The sequence below is a fragment of the Lactuca virosa genome, chromosome 4 (genome assembly GCF_052849685.1).
Source record: "Lactuca virosa cultivar CGN04683 chromosome 4, Lactuca_virosa_CGN04683_v6, whole genome shotgun sequence".
Lineage (NCBI taxonomy): Eukaryota > Viridiplantae > Streptophyta > Magnoliopsida > Asterales > Asteraceae > Lactuca > Lactuca virosa.
Genome location: NC_136429.1, coordinates 328,346,178 through 328,369,148, shown reverse-complemented (window position 1 = coordinate 328,369,148; position 22,971 = coordinate 328,346,178).

The window sequence follows — 22,971 nt, the reverse complement described above, 5'->3', positions numbered from 1 at the left end:
CTCTCAAGTGGAATTCTGCATGTTTAATTCGTTTGTCTCCAAAGTTGAACCGAAAACGGTAAAAGCTGCTCTTGATCATTCCGATTGGGTGCAAGCTATGCAAGATGAACTCAATGAGTTTGAGAGAAATCATGTTTGGAGACTGATTCCCACACCAAGGGATGCATATGTGGTCGGTTTGAAATGGGTCTTTAGAAACAAACTGGATAAAGAGGGAAATGCCATTCGCAACAAAGCGAGGCTGGTGGTGAAAGGATATTGTCAAGAAGAAGGGATAAACTATGAAGAGACCTTCGCTCCAGTAGCAAGGTTGGAATCAGTATGAATCTTTTTGGCATATGCTGCACACAAAAACTTCGAAGTTTTCCAAATGGACGTAAAATGTACTTTCTTAAATGGAGAACTAGAAGAAACGGTGTATGTTAAGCAACCACCTGGATTTGTGAACGAGAGGTATCCTGATCACTGCTACATACTGGATAAAGCAGTCTATGGATTGAAGCAAGCCCCGAGAGCCTGGTATGAAACTCTTACTCGTTTTCTTAAAATGTCAAAATTCAAGCAAGGTTCGGTTGACCCAACCTTCTTTCGTTAGAAAGAAGGCGAACACTTAATGATAGTTCAGATTTATGTCGATGACATCATCTTCGGCTCCACGAATCCTAGCTTGACAGCTGAATTCAGGAAGTTGATGGAGACTAAGTTTGAAATGAGTGCAATGGGTCCGATTAACTTTTTCCTTGGATTGAATATAAGACAGGGACCAGAGGGCATCTTCATAATCAGGAAGCATACACGAAGACTCTATTAACGAAGTTCGGAATGACGGGAGATTCTAAAGTAAAGGTTCCTATGGCATTCGACACGAAGTTGACTCCATCACTTGAAAAACTGGTAGTGGATACGACTCTCTATCGTAAAATGATAGGGTCTCTTATGTATCTGACAGCAAGTAGACCAGATATTATGTTTTCTGTCTGCTATTGTGCCAGGTTTCAAGCGAATCCAAGAGAACCTTATATGATTGCAGTGAAGAACATCTTTCGTTATTTTAAGCGAACCACTTCGCTCGGTCTTTGGTATCCTGCAAAATCTGACTTCTTTGTTCAAGCCTTCTCTGATGCTGATCTTGGTGGATGTGGATTGGAACGAAAGAGCACAACCGGTGGATGCCAATTCCTAGATGGCAAACTTGTCAGCTGGCAGTCAAAGAAACAAACGTGTGTGTCTCTATCCACAGCCGAAGCAGAGTACATAGCTGCAGCATCCTGTACATCACAAGTCATGTGGATACAAATCCACCTTAGAGATTATGGCCTAAGCATGAAGAAAATCCCTCTATATTGTGACTCTGAAAGTGCGATTAGGATATGTCACAATCCAGTGCAACACTCAAAGACAAAGCATATTGCACTGGGATATCACTTTTTAAAGGACCATGTTGAAGATGGAAATGTCGAGGTTTACTTCGTTCGGTCCTCAGATCAACTGGCTGACATATTCACTAAAGCCTTACCTGAAGCAAGCTTTAACAAAATACTCCAAGGCTTAGGAATGATGGAAGTTGAGTCAGTACCAAAACCTTTCTTGTTTCAATAAAATTGAACAGGCGAAATAGAGCGAACGCTCGGTCTATTTCAGCTCCTGATTTTTCGGGAACCGAAATGAACCGAAGCCTCGGTCTATTTCGGCTCTTAAATTTTTAGGAACCGAAATGAACCGAACGCTCGGTCTATTTCGGCTCTTATTTTTTAGGAACCGAAATGAACCGATTGCTCGGTCAATTTCGCTTCATCATTTCTAAGGTATGGTTTCGGTGGTACATTTTTGTAAATCTTTCCTATTCTTCTATATGCTTTATTTCTAATTTCAGTTATTTTTAAGAAAAATCCAAAAATATTTTCTTTTGTGTTTTTATTTCTTTTTCAGAAAAACTCAAAAATCCAAAAATATTTTCATTTATGTTTTTTTATTATTTTTCAGAAAAATTCAAAACCTACAATTTTTTTTTAAAAGTTTTTTTTTATTTTCATCTTTTCTAAGTTCAAGAAAGCGAAACATTGTGACATTGGGGCAAGTATCACATTCTTCTCTATGTACTAGTTAAGAGTCCCTAGAAGCATGCTGCTGCATGTTGACTAAAGCATCCATAACTCTGAGTTAAGCCTTAATGATTCGATAAACACAAATCGTTTCTTCCCAATCAGGCTGTTAAAATCACTCAAGTCTTGAGCTACCTTACTCTTCTCATAATGAGTTAAGAGTTTTCTGCATTGTCACTCTTATATAGCAGACGTACTTTCGGTTCTTAAACCACCTCATCTTTCTCCATCTAATTTTGCTCCATATTCGTAACCCTTGAGACTCTCGGACATTAACACTGAGGTTTATGGTTACACAACTTCTGTGTTGATGATCTTAGTTTCGTCTACCACGAGCTAAGTGAAACCCATAATCCAACACCTTAGCTGAATTGACGGTGAACACTCTTATGTTTAAGATCTTACTTGTTACCTCACGAAATCTCTTTTTCTTTTTGCGTGATCTTTATGAAACTGTCTAACACCAGGACGTTTCTACCCATAAGATCCAGTTTTTTTTTGAGATTTCTTTATATTTACCAGTCATAAGATATATTTTCCAACCTACTTGTTTAACAAACCACATCGGTTTCACAAGTACTTCACCTCACCTTCGGTCTTATTTCAAGTATCGAGGTTCGGTTGAAGGTAAGCCACCCTTTAAAGCCTATTATTGAAAAGATGCCTTTCAATGTTTCTTTACAAACATTTGATTGTATTTCACGGGAAACCAAACAGACACTTCTCAGTCTCTCTTGACTTTGAAGGTAGAGATTCATGCCCGGGATCATCAGTTTCATGTCTAAGTAGACATCACTTAAATCCCATAAATATCTTGCTTTATTTCTTTTTCATTGGCACACTCTTGCACGAAGGTCTTTATGATTTTCCAAATTCTTGTTAACAGTCTAATGGCAATTTTAAGACATGTGCTTTCGGTTCTCATAGATACGGTGATTTCATTAAGAGGAGATGGTTGATCTGCTCAAAGCGAATCATGGTGAGTCGGCATGAATTTGAAGCGGTTCGAAATTTTGAAAAGGGGATAAGGTCGAAAAGGCGCGTGAATTTGAAACGGTTCCCATACTTACGCCTGATGACGTCTTTCTCGGGATACCAGGCTGTCACATCGCGCTTTTTCAGGCGCCGTTTTAGAATTCAGTCATCATCACAAAGGGCATTTTCTCTCTCCAGGAGATAGTATAAACGATTTTCACAAAACCCTTGGGCTCCTTTACAGACTCTCATCTCTCTCACACAAACACAGCGGCAATTCTACACTGTTCATCTTCTTCTTCACTATAACAATGGCGGAATCATCTTCAGTTCAAGATCAAACTGTGTCATCATCATTGCTCACGATCAAGCCTAATCAGAACCTTATTATTCAACTGGATCCTTTCCTCTACGACTCCTACATGCTCCACGTTGTCGAGTGCCTGAAGTATTCTCCGCTGGTGATTGCCCTTACTCAGGTTGAATCCGTTCCGATGTCGCTTCTCTCTCAGGTGTACTTCACAGCTTCATATGACAAGCGCAAGGAACGCATATTCTTTAACATCTTCAACCAAAAGACATCCGTTTCAAAAGCTCGATTTGCTTCATTGCTAGGGCTTTCTGCAGACGCCTCTGTCATCTCTCTGGATTTTATCACAACGACTCAGTTGTTTCAGATGCTTTATGATATGGGCTACACCGACATTCTGACGACGGTAACGAAGTTTAAGAAGTCATGTCTGCCACCACAGTGGAATGGTTTGCTTACCCTTCTCTACAAGGGTTTAGCAGAACATGTTGCAGGGTCAGATGGGGCAAGCAAGGGGTTCCTGACCATTCTCTATGGTATCTACAGTGGGATCAATCTTGATTATGGGTCACTTTTATGGGCACAACTGGTGCAGAGTCTCAACTCCTCAACGAAGCATTCTGAGATCTCTTGTGGACGCTTTTGGACGTTGATTACACACAGAGCAATTCAGTCCTTTTAGATTCCCGTTATGCAAGGTGCTTTGAGGTCCTCTATCGCAACTTTTCACACAATAAAGATTATTGTGTCTGATCCCACAAAGTTCATCTTCATCGGTTCCATTCAAGAATCGATGTACCGATGTGTCTCCAATGCAAGCAAGATCATGGCTGATTACAGGAAGTTGTCTCCTTCTGGTCCACGCCCACTGACTCCTGAGATGCAGAGTTCATTGGATGCAGCGGACAAGCCAACCAAAAGAGGGAAGAAGGTTCACAGCAAGGGAGAAAAAGTGGGTCAATCCTCAAAGGTTTCCACCCCTAAGAAGTGAAAGGCAGCGAACGTCGAGTCTTCTACTCCCAAGAAGCGAAGGGCTAAAAAGCAAGCTAGACGACCGAAGTCTCCTTCTCCTTCCACAAGCGATTCTGAATATGTTCCATCTGATGGGGAACCAGATCCGAGAAATATTGAGCTGGAATCAACTGATGATGAAGCAACCGAAACCGATAGTCCATCAAGAGGTAATTCGCCTCCACCCTCACCAACCGATAACAACAACCGCACCTCGCCCCCTCGCTCTGTTCCACTTTCGGTTCCTATCACCATTGCACCTTGTCCTCCACCTATAACATCTACAATCGCTTCAACCATCCCTATTCCACCACCACTGTTCTCTACAGCAACTACTACCACAACCACTACCACACCCGAACCCACTGTTCATGTCAACGAATTTGATACGGGGGCATCTACTGTCGGTCCTACTCCACCCGTTACCTCAACTCCTTTAACCCCACCTCCATCACCTGAACCTGTTCTTGGCGGTGAGGACTTGGAGTTTGATTCTACTTATTTCAGTCCTTACCGTGTCCAAAGCGATGATGATGAAGACGCCCCACTTACCAAACGACACCTCAAGGTTGTGACTGACAAGATTGATCAGTTACTGTCCTCGTCCTCTGCTGGTGCATATTCCAAGGCAGCCCTTAAATCCTTGTTCTCTTCCGTTATACAAGAACATGCTACCTCAATCTCCAATGCTGTAAAGGCTATTGATGCTTCCACCTCACAATGCCAGTAGGTTTCGCTTGCTGTTGAAGCCTCAACCAAAGACTGCAAGGAAGCGACCGCAAAAGTCAAAAAACTAATTTTTGAAGCTCAACTAGTTTTAGATTCCTTACAGGCGGCAGCTCAGAAAAACGCCCAAACAGTGAACACATCTGTTGACAATCTCACGCGTTCACTGGAGGCAGAGAAGAAAAATCTTGAAGTGGCTCGAAAAGCTATTGAAGCTGCTAACGAAGAGCTTCATACTAACGTTGATAATCGTTTAACTCAGCTTGAGGCAGAGCTTGCAGTAGAAAACAAAGTGATGGATGAGCTGGACAAGCGAACTTCCCAGCTCAAAATTCAGAATTTAAAGCTCCGAACCGCAACCAAAGAAATTGACAATTTGAAGTCTGAGCGAGAGGTGATTCAAAGCTCAGTGGGTGATGTCCATTCCATTTTGTTGCATCTTCTTGAAGCCCATGACTTCATTTTGACTATCTCCAAACGACGCCACTTAGCTGAGAAGCTACGACCTGCTTTGGATATCTTAAGTAGGATTGAAGGTGTTCCGGAGACTAGTATTCATCCGAAACAAGGGGGAGAAAAGGTTACACAAGGCAAGGCTGGCAAGGCTCAATCACAACCCTCTTCAGAACCAAAAGCTACTGCTGAACCGAAGGATAATGTAGCTTCGGTCAGTAAGAGGGAAAAGAAAAAGAAGAAGATTGGAGAAAACGATGATGATGATGATGATGATGATAATGATGATATTGAAGACATCATGGATGGGAATCCTTCTAAACTTGATCAGAAAATTAAGCCTACTGATAAAGAACTTCAGGAGAAGCTTCAGAAAGAAAAAGAACTTCTCGAGAAGGAGTTGAAAGAAAATGAACTCCTAGAGAAAAAGAAGTCCATGTTTCCGGAATGGACTATTGAATCACTCCAGAGGGAAGTCATTGATGAACCGAGCACTCACTGGCTTGAACCTGTTATGTCGTTCGGTCTTGAGAATTCGAAGGATGCACAACTCAATATGCCAATCACCCGAAAGGCATTTATCTTCCATTGCTTTGACTCAACGGTTGTCGTTCCCTCTCCAGACCCGAAGGTAGATCGGGATTTATTGGAGTTTTATCTTGAGTTCGCTCAGCCACAATACTTGACCTGGAGCACACAGAAGATCACTACGGTCAAGGTATTCAAGCCCTCTTCGGCAGGGAAATTTGTTAATGTTAAATTCAAAGTGACCAGAGGCTCGGATAGCTCGGTCCATACTATTTCCCTGGCTGATCTACCGAACTTGAACCCGCACGACTGGATACTCCTCAACAATATTTTGATGACTAATCCTCAGGAGTATCAGCCGATCATTGATCACGTCAAGCGAATGCTTGTTTGTTACATTCACGAAGTAGCAAAGATGGATCAAGAAATCGCATCTGCCATTCACAAGCGAACAACGATAAAGCCGATTGGAAGGATTGGCGATGTGAATGCGATGGTCAAAGGAAAAATCGATCCCAAGTTTCATACTGTGATGTTCATTAGGGGCGAAGGTCAAAAGTGTCTGTTCGCTCTTATTGACAAGCACCTTTTGTCAACTGCTTGCTTGGAGCACATTTTGGAGATCATACACAGGTTTAATCAAAACAGTGAAGCTGACAAGAAGTTGTTCACCGATATGCTTAGATGGTACATTCAGTTTCGGAAGACACTTCTTGCGATCATCCCTCGGCTGTTCAAGGTTGTGAAGAAGGTCAAGGTCACTCAACCGAAGTAGTCTCTCGCCTCAATTGATGCAAAGGGGGAGATTGTTGGGTCTTGATGTTGCGTCTTGGGCTCGGTTCTAAGTCCATGTATAGTTTACCCGGTTTGGGCCTGTCCAACCGTGGATAAGTATTAGGGTTAGTATAAATATTACATGAATGTATAGCTGTAAAAGAAGTAGTAATTATAATTATTATCGTGCATTGTAACCCTAACACACCTCTACAGTCGAAGTTATTCATCGAGCTCTTCTGAGGTGTGATTGATTAATCATTCGACATCCTTGATCCATTCTTGTGCTCTTTGCATTGTTAAATACTGTTTTTCTGTTTGAATCTATCGATCTACAACTCTATAATCCTAACACACCCAATTTGAGTTTACATGAATTAATATTTAGAGAAGTTGCAATTGCTTTCTTATATCCATGGAACCACTCACGTAACTCTTCAAGCCTTACAAATATAATCTATCATTTTGTGTTGACATACATGCAATATGTAATCTACAAATTTCTTATATAGGCTAAATATTTCATTTAACTCATCAATTAAATAGCATGATTTGAAGAGTTTTAAGAGTTATAAATCATAATATTTCAATTAATCATAAATTAATTTGTATAAGTTGAATAGTCTTGGGAGTTTCAAATGTGTGAGGTTCAAGAAAAAATGGTCTTGGGAGTTTCAAATGCATGAGGTTCAAGGGAAAATGCAAGCTTTATAAGATACTAGGCGAATACCCGCGCGTTGTGCAGAAACACCTATATAGTTAACATCTTTACAAATATATGTTTTTTTTAAATATAACAATAACGTTGTTGTTAAATTTGATATAATAATTTGTATACTAAATTAATATAATATATTGATTATTCTGAATTATATGATAATATATACATCTATTATAACTTCATAATCTCAATCGTTTGAATGACTTCTATCCGCGAGTTACTCATGAATTAACAATAACGTTGTTGTTAAATTTGATATAATAATTCGTAAACTAAATTAATATAATATATTGATTATTCTGAATTATATGATAATATATACATCTATTATAACTGCATAATCTCAATCGTTTGAATGACTTCTACCCGCGGGTTACTCATGAATAATATTAAATATAATATAAGGTTTAATGTTATTTATAGTTGTTGTTATTGTTAATTAATTTTTTAAAATTTATTTGCTTAATATTTTAATTTCTATCATTATAATTATTTAAAACATCAAACATTATTTTTTGATTTTAAAGATAACAATATAATAATTTATATAGAGTTATTTTTAACTATTATTATTGTAAGTTATTTTAAACTACTTATTTGAAAACTTTTAATGATTATAAAAATATATTCATTAAATATTTTAGTTAAATTGAGATTACATTTTAGTTTTTGCATTTAGCACTACAATTTATCACTTTTAACTATTCACAAAATATTCTTTAGGTTTTTTAAGTGGAATTGAAATTTATATTTAACCTTATTAACCAACTTATAATCATTATTAGAAAGGAATTGAAAAGTCATGGGAGTTTCAAATAAATGTGGTGAAAGAAAATATACATGGGAGTTTCAAATGAATGTGGTGAAAGAAAAAATGTTTCCTTTATAAGTATACTAGTCGAATCCCCGCGCGTTAGGCGTGAATATAATCATTTAATTAAAATAATAACATTTAACAAATTGTGATTTAATATTTATACATGTAAAACCAATGTCAATAGTAAAACAAACTCTATAGTTAACATATTAGTTTTATTAATTTTAATAAATTTATATCATTAGTTATTTCCACTATTAATTCATGATTTTGTGGACCGTTTTATGTTGTGTAAATTATATATCAAACATATATTGATTTATGTGTATAAAAAAACAATGTAGCATGAAAAAATATATACTACAACTTTTGATGATTTATATAACGTTTTAAGTTGTGGAAATTATATAAAACAAACTTTATGGTTAACGTATGCCGCTTTGTATATAAAACAAATAACAAATAGTATGAAAAGCATTATAGCTTTTAATAAAATAAAAACACTACAATATTATAACATTTACATCAAACAAAACTTATTAAACACTTATAAATCATTCAAAATAAATATTTATAAATCAATATACATTTGATATATAGAAACATTGTTATAAAATTTTTGTGTTGAAATAGCCATTGATACGACAAAACTTATTTTTTTCAACTCTTTCATTTTGAATCACAAATCTTTTCAAACATATGATTTTTTTAATCAACACTTACTTAGATACTACTAATATAGCTACAATGTGTATAATAAATAAGTGGAAAAAAAACATTGCACATTATTAACCATAAGTTTAAAAAACTTTTGAATGTAGTGGAAAATATAAAGGCAAATTTAATTACATTTGAAATCATAATTACATTTAAATAAAAAAAAAACTATTGAGTTGTAGTGAAAGTTTTAAACTCTTGATTTGTGCCCAATAATGTAATATAAATATTAACAATTATATGTTATAAAAACAATATTCTAAGTATTTATCATTGAAATAATAATTTTTATACTAAGTTGTAACTAATATTATAAAAAATTTTAGTATACGATAAGAAAGATATAAAAAGTTGTGTTTGAATCAAATTGAATTAAGTTTTTGATTTAAAATTATTTTAAACTATAGTTATTTTTAACTAATTTATAAATAATTTATTTGAATATTTTTTATTTCCTATATTATTATTATTATTATTATTATTATTATTATTATTTCAAATAATAATAATTTCATAATATAATATAATCTATTCTTTCGTTTTACATTATTTTAAACAATTATTATTTTTTACTAATTAAAAACTACTTATTTGAAAATTTTCATTATTATATTTAAAAAAACTATCATATTTTTTTTTATTGTACTTTCATTTTTTTCCTTAAAGCTATGAAATATTGGAAGAGAATGAACGATCCAAATAAAATTGTGATTTGAATTTCAAAACTATATTAATTTTTATGTGCTTCGATCAATCTTAAAAAAAAAATATGTTAAGAGTGGGTTAGGTGAAGAGGAGTGTTACACTTGAGGTATATTTTGATCACTTATATTTTCTTATGAAAATATTAATATTTTATTTCTTTAATTTTCCTTTACGATAAAGAATGAATAGGAAAAAAAAGAAATTGACAAATGTAATAAGATAATTTATTTTTATTACTATAAAAATATTTAAAATTGGGTACATCCATATAACTTTTGGTAGAATATAAAGAATTCATTTTTATAACACACATAGTTATTGGTTTTCAACAATAAAGTCATATCATATTAAAAATCATCCGTTCTAATTCGTCATTATCACCAACTATTTGGAATAATAATTGTAAACTGCTTTCATCAAAATCAATTATAAAAAACTCCATCAATGTTATTTACAACAAAATAAGCGATAGAAACTAACATAGTATATACACAACATAAATACATGTTGAATAATGTTCTCTTGTTCATAAAATATATTTTCTTAACATAAAAAAGAGAGAGACAACATAAAGATACATACATGTTAACAAAGTTAATTACTCTAACTTATAAATAGTTTGATGGTTGATTTACCAAAAGCTCATGAGAAATAATTATATATCCCACTTCATCATCATGCGATTATAGAAAGATACATAACACATAAACTTAAAAATTTATCTCAAGTATACCTTTACAAACAAACCTAAATTTGAACCTTGATTAATATCTAAAACTTTACATGCACCCAATTTGAGTTTACATGAATTTATATTTGGAAAAGTTGCAATTGCTTTCTTACATCCATGGAACCACTCATATAACTCTTCAAACCCTACAAATATAATCTATCATTTTGTGTTGACATACATGCAATATGCAATCTACAAATTTCTTATATAGACTAAATATTTCATTTAACTCATCAATTAAATAGCATGTGTAGAGTCGAATTTTATTGTAATATGTCGAATCTGTGTAATTGTCTTTTTCGTATGTTTGTTATGTATTTACTAAGGTATCTGTTTGTACGAAGCGTGAATGTCCAGCCTTCGTATTTTTTGTACTTTCAACCTCCTATAAATAGGACCTGAACATAGAGTAGATGATAGAGTTTTTCCCACTTTCTATTGTCATTTTGTACTCGTGTTCATTGGAAGTAATGAGAGCTTCAACCAGTCCTTATTTACTTCTCGTGTTCATACTAACTCTGATTTTGATTCTCATACTCGATTAATCACTTCTACATTGGTATCAGAGCAGGAATCAATACTGCAAGGATCTGATTTTCAATTGAATCTCTAGTTTTTGAGTCGCGAAATTGTCTCAAATGTTTCCGCACTGTTTGATTCTGAAAATCATCTCTGATCTACAGTTTTGATTTGATTATGCGTTTGAATTGTGTAATCGAGTAATCGTTTTTGAGTTTCTGATCGATTCCGTCATTCAATTTCAAGTTTCTTTAAGGTTTTCTGAAAAATCTCATCCGTACGTTAATGGCGAATTTCAACATGAACACGATGACTTCATTTTCTCATCTGTTAGGATCTTCTACGAAGACTCCTATGTTGATCCCGGAGTACTATGATCAGTGGGTTGATCGAATGGATGATTACTTGAACGGATTGGACGAGGAACTCTGGAGCTGCATTACAGGAATAGCTCAACCTCCACCAAATGTTCAACATATTGGATCATCTGGATCAGCATCTGCAGTTACTGATCAATCCACCAAGTTGAAGAACAACTAAAAGCGTTGTTTGAGAGAACTGAGAGGTGCCTTGCCACCTGTTGTTTACAATTACATCCATGGTTGTAAAACTGCAAAGGATATCTGGAATACTCTTAAGGAAAAGTATCATGGAAGCGAGAAAACGAAGATAAACTCTGTTAAGCAATGTCTTGTAGAGCTGAAAGAGTTCAGACAAAAAGAGAGTGAAACGATTGAAGTTTACTTCAATCACAAGCTGATTCAGGAGCAAAGAACTCAGTGTCTGGGATTGAAGTAGAAGTGATGCTCAAAGTTATGGAGCTTCGTATGCAGAAGAAATTAGATGTTATGGATAAGAACAACGAGTTAAGAGTCAAAGCTCAGGCTGATTCATTTAACTCAGAAATCAAAGATCTTCGTTTAACAGCAAAAGAACAACATGTTCTTTTCGTTAAAGATTTCAAAACACTACGCGAAGACGTAAATCGAAAGCTTGAGGAATTAAAGATTGAGGTTTCAAAAGAACTAAATGAGCTGAATTCAAATTATTCGACACTCCAGTCGAATGTTGGTACTATTGCTGCTGCTGTCAGAACAATAATTGAGTGGTGTCAAGCTTTAACTCCAAAGTTTGATGAAAAGGATAAAGCTGATGCTCAACATTTTGAAAAAATGGGTGTTATGCTTGCAGAATTGAAGGAGTTAGTGTCGAAGCCAGTTCCTACGTCGTTGTTAACTCCTGAGTTTTTAACTCAAAAGTTACATTCATTAGATCAAGCCATTCAGAAGGCTGTGGCTCCCATTTTGAAGTTTGCTCACATGTTACCAACTGGTGCCCCACCTATTGTCACAGGGGTGCAAGGGGGAGAAACGAAAGTTCCAGAAAGCAAACCTTCAAAAGTTATAAAAGTGGTTGATAAGCCGAAGAAGATTGAGAAGATTGTTACTACTACTGGTGTAGTAACGAAAGTTGTATCTTCTCAAGTCACAGTTCCTATTGTTCCAAAGACGAATACAACAGAAGCAATCAAGACAACAACAGACCCATTCTGAAGGGAATTGTTATTGGTTCGACAACTGAAGGAGGAAGCTCAAGTTTGTCAAAGCCAAAAGTTTCAGAAGGGGTAAAAGATAAAGGAAAAGTGATTGTGGTTGAACAGTCGAAGGAAGAGAAAAAGGGCGAAATTGAAGCTAAAATGGAGAAGCAAAGGCAAATACAAAGCATACTGAGACTTCGTGAAAGTGATCCACCGGGTATCGAGAAGGGAGATCCAAAGAAGCTCTACAGTTATGAAAATATTGAAGCAAGGGTTGCTTACAATCATATGCATGCTTTTGAGAAGAAGCCAAAGTAAAGCTACTCTATCACTAACACTGATATGAGTCAGCTTGATTTCCCAATAAATGAAATGATGTTTATAATGGCTCAATATAAGATTGTGGAGAAGTTCGACAATGAGGATGATTATATCCATATGAAACTTAGGTTTCATGCAGTCGTTGGAAAAGAACTGGAAGAGATATGGTCGTTGGTAAATATGAAGAAAGTTATCAGCATAACGAAGGATGTGATGTTCGAGAATATGATACAAAATTTTCGGTATCATGTTGTAAGAGCGAACAACCAAGTTTGTGATTTTTCTGTTGCTGATTTCCCTCCAATGAACTTGAATGATCTGATTCAAGTTGCATTGATTCTGAAAGACATAGAGGTTTCGCAACTTCAGGGAACAGACAAAGATGTTTTGAGGCTTGGTCTTGGGCATATCAAAATCTTCATAGACAATTACTATGATATTCTTGAATATGATTTCCAGGTGAGTTTCATTTGAAATTCGAAGTCACTTTCAAATTAATCCAATGCATACTTGTCCCTGACAACATTGGTCAAACAAGTAATTCCGGTTACAATTACTCACCTTATGTTTAGGTTGATATGTAACAAAATTTATTAGCCACCCACGAAGCCTTGAAAAAGAAGCCCTTCGATACTTCTCTACAAGTACTCGATTGTAATTCACGGGACCATACACAAGCTGCTGATTATCTCTCTTGATAATTAATGAAGCAACCTTTGCCCGGGGTTTATCTGCCTTTATGTCGAAATTTTATTTTTAGACATCACAGATCCTAAATTTTGGTTAGTTTGCTTCTTATTGTAACATCCCATTTTAAGTAAAGTAATTAGATAATAAATCAGGAACCCCGGGAAGTAATTATTATTATTATTTTATATTATTTGAGACTAAAATCGAATAATAATTAATAAAGTGTTGGTTTCGGGAAGCCAAATGACAAGATTTGAATCTCTGGGGGTTGACGTGTAATTTCAGGATTTATTTTGAAAAGAATTTCAGAAGTCAGGGTGTGCTTGGTAAAATATGGACTTATTATGAAAGGATTTTGGGTGGCTGGGGTTAAAAGGGTAAGTTAAGTGCCTGAGTTAAAAATAATTTGTAAAGGAGGGGCCATTTAGTAACTCTCGGACTTAGTTTGTAAGGATTTTTAAAAGACAGGGACTAAAGAGTAAATTTCGGACTCAAGCTGAAAAGGCTTTTATGGGGAGGGACCAAACGCGTCAATATGCATATGTTTAATGGTGGACACGGGTTGAACCCGTCACCCTCTTGCAGTCTACATATATACACATAACACACCCATTCAAACCCTAACCCTAATGGAGATGCCAGCCGCCACCACCCTCACCTCCCAACCTCCGTCCGCCGCCACCTCCATTGCTGAGGTCGGAAGCCGCCAAGCCACAGCAACCGTTGTCGATGTAGCGTCCATCGGAGACCGCTACTGCTCCTGCCACCGATGAGGCCAAGAACTGGAGGGACTGTCGTTGCCGCTGTCGGGGGTACCGTAACCCCTTCTTCCTCCAACCGGTCATCTGTCATGCCACCCGGCATCACCGACTGATGGTCGTGGCCGCCGATGCTGTTGTCACGAAGCAAAGGAATTCATTACTCTCTTCATCCAGTCGCCATCACGGAGCACCATCCACCGCCGTCCGGTGAGACGATCGCCACCCTAGCCGTCGCGACGCTCTTTCCTCGTTTCGCCGGAGGTGCGCCTCAGCCACATCTGCCGTCGTCAACCTCCTTCAAGACCGATGAAGAGCTGTGGTGGGTGTTTTTGCACGTGTGTGTGCGTGGTTCTGTTCATGTCGACGTGCGTATGCGTTTTTGGGCTGGTCGGAAAACTGTTGCAGCCACCATGGCAGCCAACCTTGGTGGCTATCGGCCGGTTGCTGCTCTCCTGCCGCCATACACCACCACTGGCCACCACGAGGTGGTTGCATGTGTGTGTTTATTAGAGTGTGTGTGTGTTATTAGTGTGTGTGTTTTGGATTGTATTGTAATTTGTAACCACTCGGAATAGTAAGAAATCCGTCACCACCACCGGCCACCGTGTCGAGTGGCGGTGTGCCTTGTTTGGTTTGTGAGTCGTTTGGATGTTTGGACAAGGGATTACTAAACCCTAATGGGCCAAAAGAAACCCTAGTGGGCCCAAAGAGACCCCAATGGACCTAATAAAACCCTCACCTCCCAACCTCCGTCCGCCGCCACCTCCATTGCTGAGGTCGGAAGCCGCCAAGCCACAGCAACCGTTGTCGATGTAGCGTCCATCGGAGACCGCTACTGCTCCTGCCACCGATGAGGCCAAGAACTGGAGGGACTGTCGTTGCCGCTGTCGGGGGTACCGTAACCCCTTCTTCCTCCAACCGGTCATCTGTCATGCCACCCGGCATCACCGACTGATGGTCGTGGCTGCCGATGCTGTTGTCACGAAGCAAAGGAATTCATTACTCTCTTCATCCAGTCGCCATCACGGAGCACCATCCACCGCCGTCCGGTGAGACGATCGCCACCCTAGCCGTCGCGACGCTCTTTCCTCGTTTCGCCGGAGGTGCGCCTCAGCCACATCTGCCGTCGTCAACCTCCTTCAAGACCGATGAAGAGCTGTGGTGGGTGTTTTTGCACGTGTGTGTGCGTGGTTCTGTTCATGTCGACGTGCGTATGCGTTTTTGGGCTGGTCGGAAAACTGTTGCAGCCACCATGGCAGCCAACCTTGGTGGCTATCGGCCGGTTGCTGCTCTCCTGCCGCCATACACCACCACTGGCCACCACGAGGTGGTTGCATGTGTGTGTTTATTAGAGTGTGTGTGTGTTATTAGTGTGTGTGTTTTGGATTGTATTGTAATTTGTAACCACTCGGAATAGTAAGAAATCCGTCACCACCACCGGCCACCGTGTCGAGTGGCGGTGTGCCTTGTTTGGTTTGTGAGTCGTTTGGATGTTTGGACAAGGGATTACTAAACCCTAATGGGCCAAAAGAAACCCTAGTGGGCCCAAAGAGACCCCAATGGACCTAATAAAACCCTATTGGGCTCAATAAGGCCCAAAGTGACCTAGATGCTCAACCAATTGACTAATGAGCTAGTATTGGGTAGGAAACCCTAATTAGGGTTTGGAAAACCCTAATAGCATAAAACTCTAATTCTTGAGAATTAATCGGCACACACACGAGATTATTTAATAATTTGAAATATTAAATAATAATCAATTGACAAACTAGCTTAAGGCAATAATGGACTTAATGGATTAAGTCCTTAGAGGGTTAAGTAAGAAACATTTAACCCTAATCATCATTTTATGTGAAACCCAAATTTCAATTGGGCTTTGTGTTGGGCCTTCCTAGTGGGCTTTGGTGATTGGACTATTGATGGGCCATCCAAGAACAAGTTAATGGACCAAAGTAATTAGATGGGCTTTAGGATAAGGCCCATGTGAGGACTTGGGCCCAATTTGGAAAATTAGGCCATAGATGGGCCATAATTGAGCCTTTATGACTATGTGATAATGGGCCATGTGAATTGGATTGGAATAACTGAATGGCCCTTAAGGAAAGACCATGTAGGGGTCTGGGCCCAATTTGGAAAATTGGGCCATACGTTGGGATTTGACCCATTATTTTACTTTGTGGCTCTTGTAGTGTGAGTTGGACCTTGGGCTTGGAACCCAATTATTAATTGGGTATTGTTTGATGTTGACAGTTCGGGAACCTGTCAACCAGCAGCTGGAGTTTTATCTGCGGGACTTCAGCAATGCCAGGTGAGTTATCCTCATTATACTAAGGGGTCTAAGGAACCAAGGCCGGCCCATTGGATATGATATCCTAGTAGTTGTATTATGTTGAGTATGAGTTGGTTATGCATGCTAGTTTGATATGCTAGAGGGTGGGTCTGTAGGACTACCTGTGATACTGATTGATTTCATGTATGTGCATTATCTGTTACATGTTGATATGTTATGTGGGATGGGTTGAGGATGTACTGCTCCGTGCGGTAGCCAACAAACCCTAGAGTATTCCAGATATGAGCTGAGGGCCCGGTAGGCATTCCAGACTCATACTGAGGACTCGGGAGCATTCCAGATACGAGTTGAAGGCCCGGTAGGCATTCCAGACTGGTACAGAGGGCTCGATGGCATTCCAGATATGAGCTGAGGGCCCGGTAGGCATTCCAGACTCATACTGAGGACCCGGGAGCATTCCAGATACGAGCTAAGGGCCCGGTAGGCATTCCAGACTCGTACTGAGGGCTCGATGGTATTCCAGATACGAGCTGAGGGCCCGATAGGCATTCCAGACTCGTACTGTGGGCCCAGGGGTAATCCAGCTTGTAAAGCTGTGGACCCATTGCATGCTGTTCTGTTCAGTTCGTTATGATATGTTATTGCTGACATGGTTATGTGGACTGTATGTGTATCGGTATTTTGGAGGTAACTCACTAAGCTTTCGGGCTTACAGTTTCAGTTTATTGTTTCAGGTGCATCAGGGGATCGTGGCAGGGCAAAGGCGTGATCGTATAGCTCCTCACTTTTTATGACTATGTTTCTGGGATACTCTGATATTATAGAAAACAAGTTTGTAATAACTAATGGTTTTTGGGTTGTTTAAAAAGTTTTAAATTGGCTTGAATTTTTGGGTGTTACAAGTTGGTATCAGAGCCTTGGTTTGAGTGAATTGGAAGAACACTCGTGTGACTCCAGTCTCAAATTAAGAAAAAGATTTTCAAAATGATTTTCAAATGGTTTTCAAAATAAGTAAAAGAGGATGCAGGGTGTACGACCAGCCGAAGCCAGTAAGTAGACCCCAAAATACCATACAGTTATTTGATTATGTGATATGTTAGAACAGCATTCTAGTGCTAGGCTAGGGATCTTCAGGAATTGCATGATAGAATTGTCTGATTACATGATGCCTGCTAGCCTAGGGTTTCCTTTATATGAGATTGACATCATTACTGTAGTTGCTTAGTGTATGCATCACGGTTATACATAATTAAGATCTTATAGTCTGAGAATGTTTGATCTAGCCTTATGTTCTGTTCTTGTTTGATTGGGAGCTTAGGGTAGGATTGGATATTCGAAAGTCTATAGGGTCCAGCGTTGTGTATGGCTAGCATACACTAGTACTGCAGGGTTGGTGAAAGTTTCATGGATGGGTGGGTTGTGTGAGACCGATAGGTCAGTTGTGAGACAGTTAGCCTTCCTCTAGGAGTGAGGTTGAGCAACCACCAGGTGTATGTATAGTGTTAGGGTGTTGTGGTGATACTTGAGACAAATATGGGTAGGTGTGGAAGGTAGTAGGGGCCCATACTACTGAAAGCACAGGACCCATACGCGTAGCAAGGAAGTCACAACCCCTAGGGTTGGGTTAGGAGTTGGTTCCCTGTCTCTATATGGGTTCTCAGTGATCCTTCTGGTGTTTTACCAGAATGATGGTTACGAGACGTCTTGAGATAGGATCCAAGTTAGGATCGGGAGGTGGCAGCCAGGATAGGCCAGCATTGTCAGAGGACCACGTCAGTGAGATCATCCGAGAGGAGGTGATCGAGTTTATTTGGGGACAGTTACCGGAGATGTTAGGGTCTATTAAGACCGCCATGGTTGATTATTTCGACGAGCTCTACACAGCCATTGCTGAGACGGCTGCCGCAGCAGCTTTATTAGCTGTAACGACGGCAGGGGTAGGAGTTAGTCGAGCTTTCCAGTACCGGGATTTGTTACTGGGACATATTCCAATGAGCAGAGGGCTGCAATTACATGGGATCAGGGAGATGTTATGTACTTGTTACATTCCACAGGTTAAGCGGGAGAGTCTAGCACATTAGTTTCTAGATTTGAGGCTCGGGGGTGCTGCTCGAGGCCGGAATGTGAGTCGCGGGGACTCCGGAAAGGAGTGATGATTATGTTCAGTTGGGGTTTTGCAACTGGAAGTAGAATAGTTAATTGATGGATTGGAACGTCGTTTTCCAGGGCAAGGATTGTACTCTTTCAGTTTACGAGCTCGAAGGATTGAGCAGGCTTGTGACCCCAGGATCAGGTTGTAATTCAGCTCGGGGTCAATTGGTCGCCGGTATTGGCGACAGTAGTTCAGCGCGGGTGGGTCAAAGTGACATAAGTATCTTGGGAGATCTGTTTTGCCTTGGATCTCTTGTATCAGACGGTAATGATTGATTGTGCGATCTATAGCACTTTCGGGATTGTAAACTATGTCTTGGGAGTAGTTTGTAGTCGGTTTAGGGCAGAGGTTGTTTCAACTACTGCAGTTCAGCGGGAGACGATGGAGCGAGTAGGTGAGTAAGGGTGCGAGACCCTGAATGATATGATTTCTTGATCCGAGAGCGGGAGTTTTGTTGGAGCACTTTGGGAAGAAGGGTATTATGTGGGAGGTCTACGGACAGGGTCCCACAGGATGGTTATTCAGTATTGTCAGGATTCAATGGTTTAGTAAGCGTTATTGATTGGCGGCGCCAAGGGAAGTAGCTCGTTGTTGAGACATTGGTTGGAGCATCTATCTTTTGGACTTCAAGATTTGAGTGTGGGATCATTCAAGAATTAGGGACTGTCGGTTTCACTGGGATTCAAGAAGTGTTCATCTAGTTCTTAGAAGTGTGGGATCACTTGTGGTTGGGTAGTAAAGGAGTACTAGTGGAAAGGTCTGGTTGTCGTCAGATCGATCGTTGGAAGGTGAGAAGGATTGGGAATTCTCAAATTTTCATGTATTGTGAAGACTTAGTTGAATCTAAGTGGGGGAGAATTATCATGAGGTTCAGAAGCAGGAGCGGTTATGGAAGTGGGATAAGTTTCTCATCGTTGTCAGAAAGGAAGACAACCCAAGTGGCTGATTGGTTTGAGGTTTGTGTGAGTTAGGAGTTCGGTAAAACTCCCCAGCGTGTGAATCGTATCATCTTGGCGCTTGATAGCAGAATTGGGAATTTTCAGGTTGAGCGTCAGCCATTGGAAGTTTTGTCTGTTGCTGTTCAGATTGCGGTTTCAAGAAGGGTCGGACGGGTGTTAATCGGTGAACCTCCCAGAAAGCGGGAAATTCTCCGAAGGAAATTCAAGAGGTGACAGTTGAGGGGCTAGGAATGCGTCGACAAGTTACTTGTGCAGTGTGCTTACATTTCCTAAGTCTTTGGGATATGTTTCCCCTCAGTAGGGGAATAGACTCTTGATTCTTACCGGAATCGGATTTTCGGTAACCTTGGGAATAATTGTGGAAGTTTTTTTTGGACTAGCTTTGGTATTAGTAGAATCGGATCAGTCTCGATCCATTACGGGCTTTGTGGTGAGTGAATGTGGAGTTAAGGATTCCCAATCATGTGTAACGGCGGGTATTCAAAGTGGCATTAGAGATGGTTCGATGTACGTGTGATCAGGTCTGGGTTTTAGTCTGCAAGTTGGATCTAAAGCTCGTCTATCATTCTATTCTGGGGTCGAGTGCGACCAAGGGTTGCAGGATTTTGCTTGGATAAGCAACGTGTTCTATAGGTGGATCGTGCATAGTGGGATTTCAACATGGTAGCACAGGTTGGTGTTGTGAAGTACGTTGGTTAGGCCATTCTTTTGGATAAGGTTGATAGCTTATCAGGAGCATTCCAGTCATGAGCTGAGGGCCAGGTAGGGCATACCAGACTCATGCTGTGGGCTCAGAGGCAATCCAGACCTATGCTGAGGGCCTTATAGGGGTTTTCCAGTCATAGGCTGTGGGCCTAGTGATCTTAGTAGTCTATTTCTTCTGTTGAGCCCTTTTAGAATGGACATATTGTTGAGATTCGGGTGAGCCGTAATCGGCCAGGAGGAATCAGAAAGATTTTGTGAGAAAGACAAGGGCATGTCGTTGAACTCCAAGATTTGAGTTTAGACCCGGGTTTCGTATATAGTGGTATTATGATCTAGGGTATTCCATCCCTAGGATGACCGGACCCAATGATTGATTGGACATGGCATGTTGGTACTCCAACCCGAGGGTTGATTGGGCCAAACATGCACATGATACGAGGGTATTCCATCCCGAGGATGACTGGACCCGTCGTAGGCATGCCTGGTATTCCAGCCCGAGGCTGATTGGACCAGGTATGAGTGTTCATGCTTATGAGTCGGTTATGATATGTATGTGGTTCAGGAACCAAAGTAAACATTGTCGTGTTGATCCAAAAGGGTTCATCTCCCAGTTTACATCTTGTTGTTCATTTTATCGTTAGGAATTGGTTATCATAACTGATTTCTCTTGAAGGAGTACCTATCTCTTGTCGAGAAGAGAATTATAGGTAGCAGTGTGGGGTTTGTGATTCCCATTTCGGGTGGGAAACCCCAGGTTATTAGCAGTTGAGTAGCTAGTTGGGGGATAAGTGCAATGAATTTGGCTATGACTCAGAGTGAGCAATCTGTTAGGGAGGCAGACTATCTCGAGACTTTAAGTTTCGGATTGAGTAAATGTGATTATATTGCAAGGGATTCGTTTATTTTCAGGTTTTAGAACCCGGTGAGGGTTGGTTACGGTTGCCTTGAAAGACTGGGGTTATGCTCGTAGTTGTGGCCGTGTTGCTCAAGTTGTCTGGCGTGTAAGGAATGATAAGAAACGATTCCGAGGACGAAATCAAATTTAAGTGGGGGAGAGTTGTAACATCCCATTTTAAGTAAAGTAATTAGATAATAAATCAGGAACCCCAGGAAGTAATTATTATTATTATTTTATATTATTTGAGCCTAAAATCGAATAATAATTAATAAAGTGTTGGTTTCGGGAAGCCAAATGATAAGATTTGAATCTCTTGGGGTTGAAGTGTAATTTCATGATTTATTTTGAAAAGAATTTCAGAAGTCAGGGTGTGCTTGGTAAAATATGGACTTATTATGAAAGGATTTTGGGTGGCTGGGGTTAACAGGGTAAGTTAAGTGCCTGAGTTAAAAATAATTTGTAAAGGAGGGGCCATTTAGTAACTCTCGGACTTAGTTTGTAAGGATTTTTAAAAGACAGGGACTAAAGGAGTAAATTTTGGACTCAAGCTGAAAAGGCTTTTATGGGGAGGGACCAAACGCGTCAATATGCATATGTTTAATGGTGGACACGGGTTGAATCCGTCACCCTCTTGCAATCTACATATATATACATAACACACCCATTCAAACCCTAACCCTAATGGAGATGTCAGCCGCCACCAACCTCACCTCCCAACCTCCGTCCGCCGCCACCTCCATTGCTGAGGTCGGAAGCCGCCAAGCCACAGCAACCGTTGACGACGTAGCGTCCGTCGGAGACCGCTACGGCTCCTGCCACCGATGAGGCCAAGAACTGGAGGGACTGTCGTTGCCGCTGTCGGGGGTACCGTAACCCCTTCTTCCTCCAACCAGTCATCTGTCATGCCACCCGGCATCACCGACTGATGGCCGTGGCCGCCGATGCTATTGTCACGAAGCAAAGGAAGTCATTACTCTCTTCATCCAGTCGCCATCACGGAGCACCAGCTACCGCCTTCCGGTGAGACGATCGCCACCCTTGCCGTCGCGACGCTCTTTCCTCGTTTCGCCGGAGGTGCGCCTCAGCCACATCTGCCGCCGTCAACCTCCTTCAAGACCGATGAAGAGCTATGGTGGGTGTTTTTGCACATGTGTGTGCGTGGTTCTGTTCATGTCGACGTGCGTATGTGTTTTTGGGCTGGCCAGAAAACTGTTGGAGCCACCATGGCAGCCAACCTTGGTGGTTATCGGCCGGTTGCTGCTCTCCTGCCGCCATACACCACCACTGGCCACCACGAGGTGGTTGCGTGTGTGTGTTTATTAGAGTGTGTGTGTGTGTGTTTTGGATTGTATTGTAATTTGTAACCGCTCGGAATAGTAAGAAATCCGTCACCACCACCGTTAGGTGGTGGTTGACGCCTCCTGCCGCGACCGGCCGCCGTGTCGAGTGGCGGTGTGCCTTGTTTGGTTTGTGACTTGTTTGGATGTTTGGACAAGGGACTACTAAACCCTAGTGGGCCAAAAGAAACCCTATTGGGCTCAATAAGGCCCAAAGTGACCTAGATGCT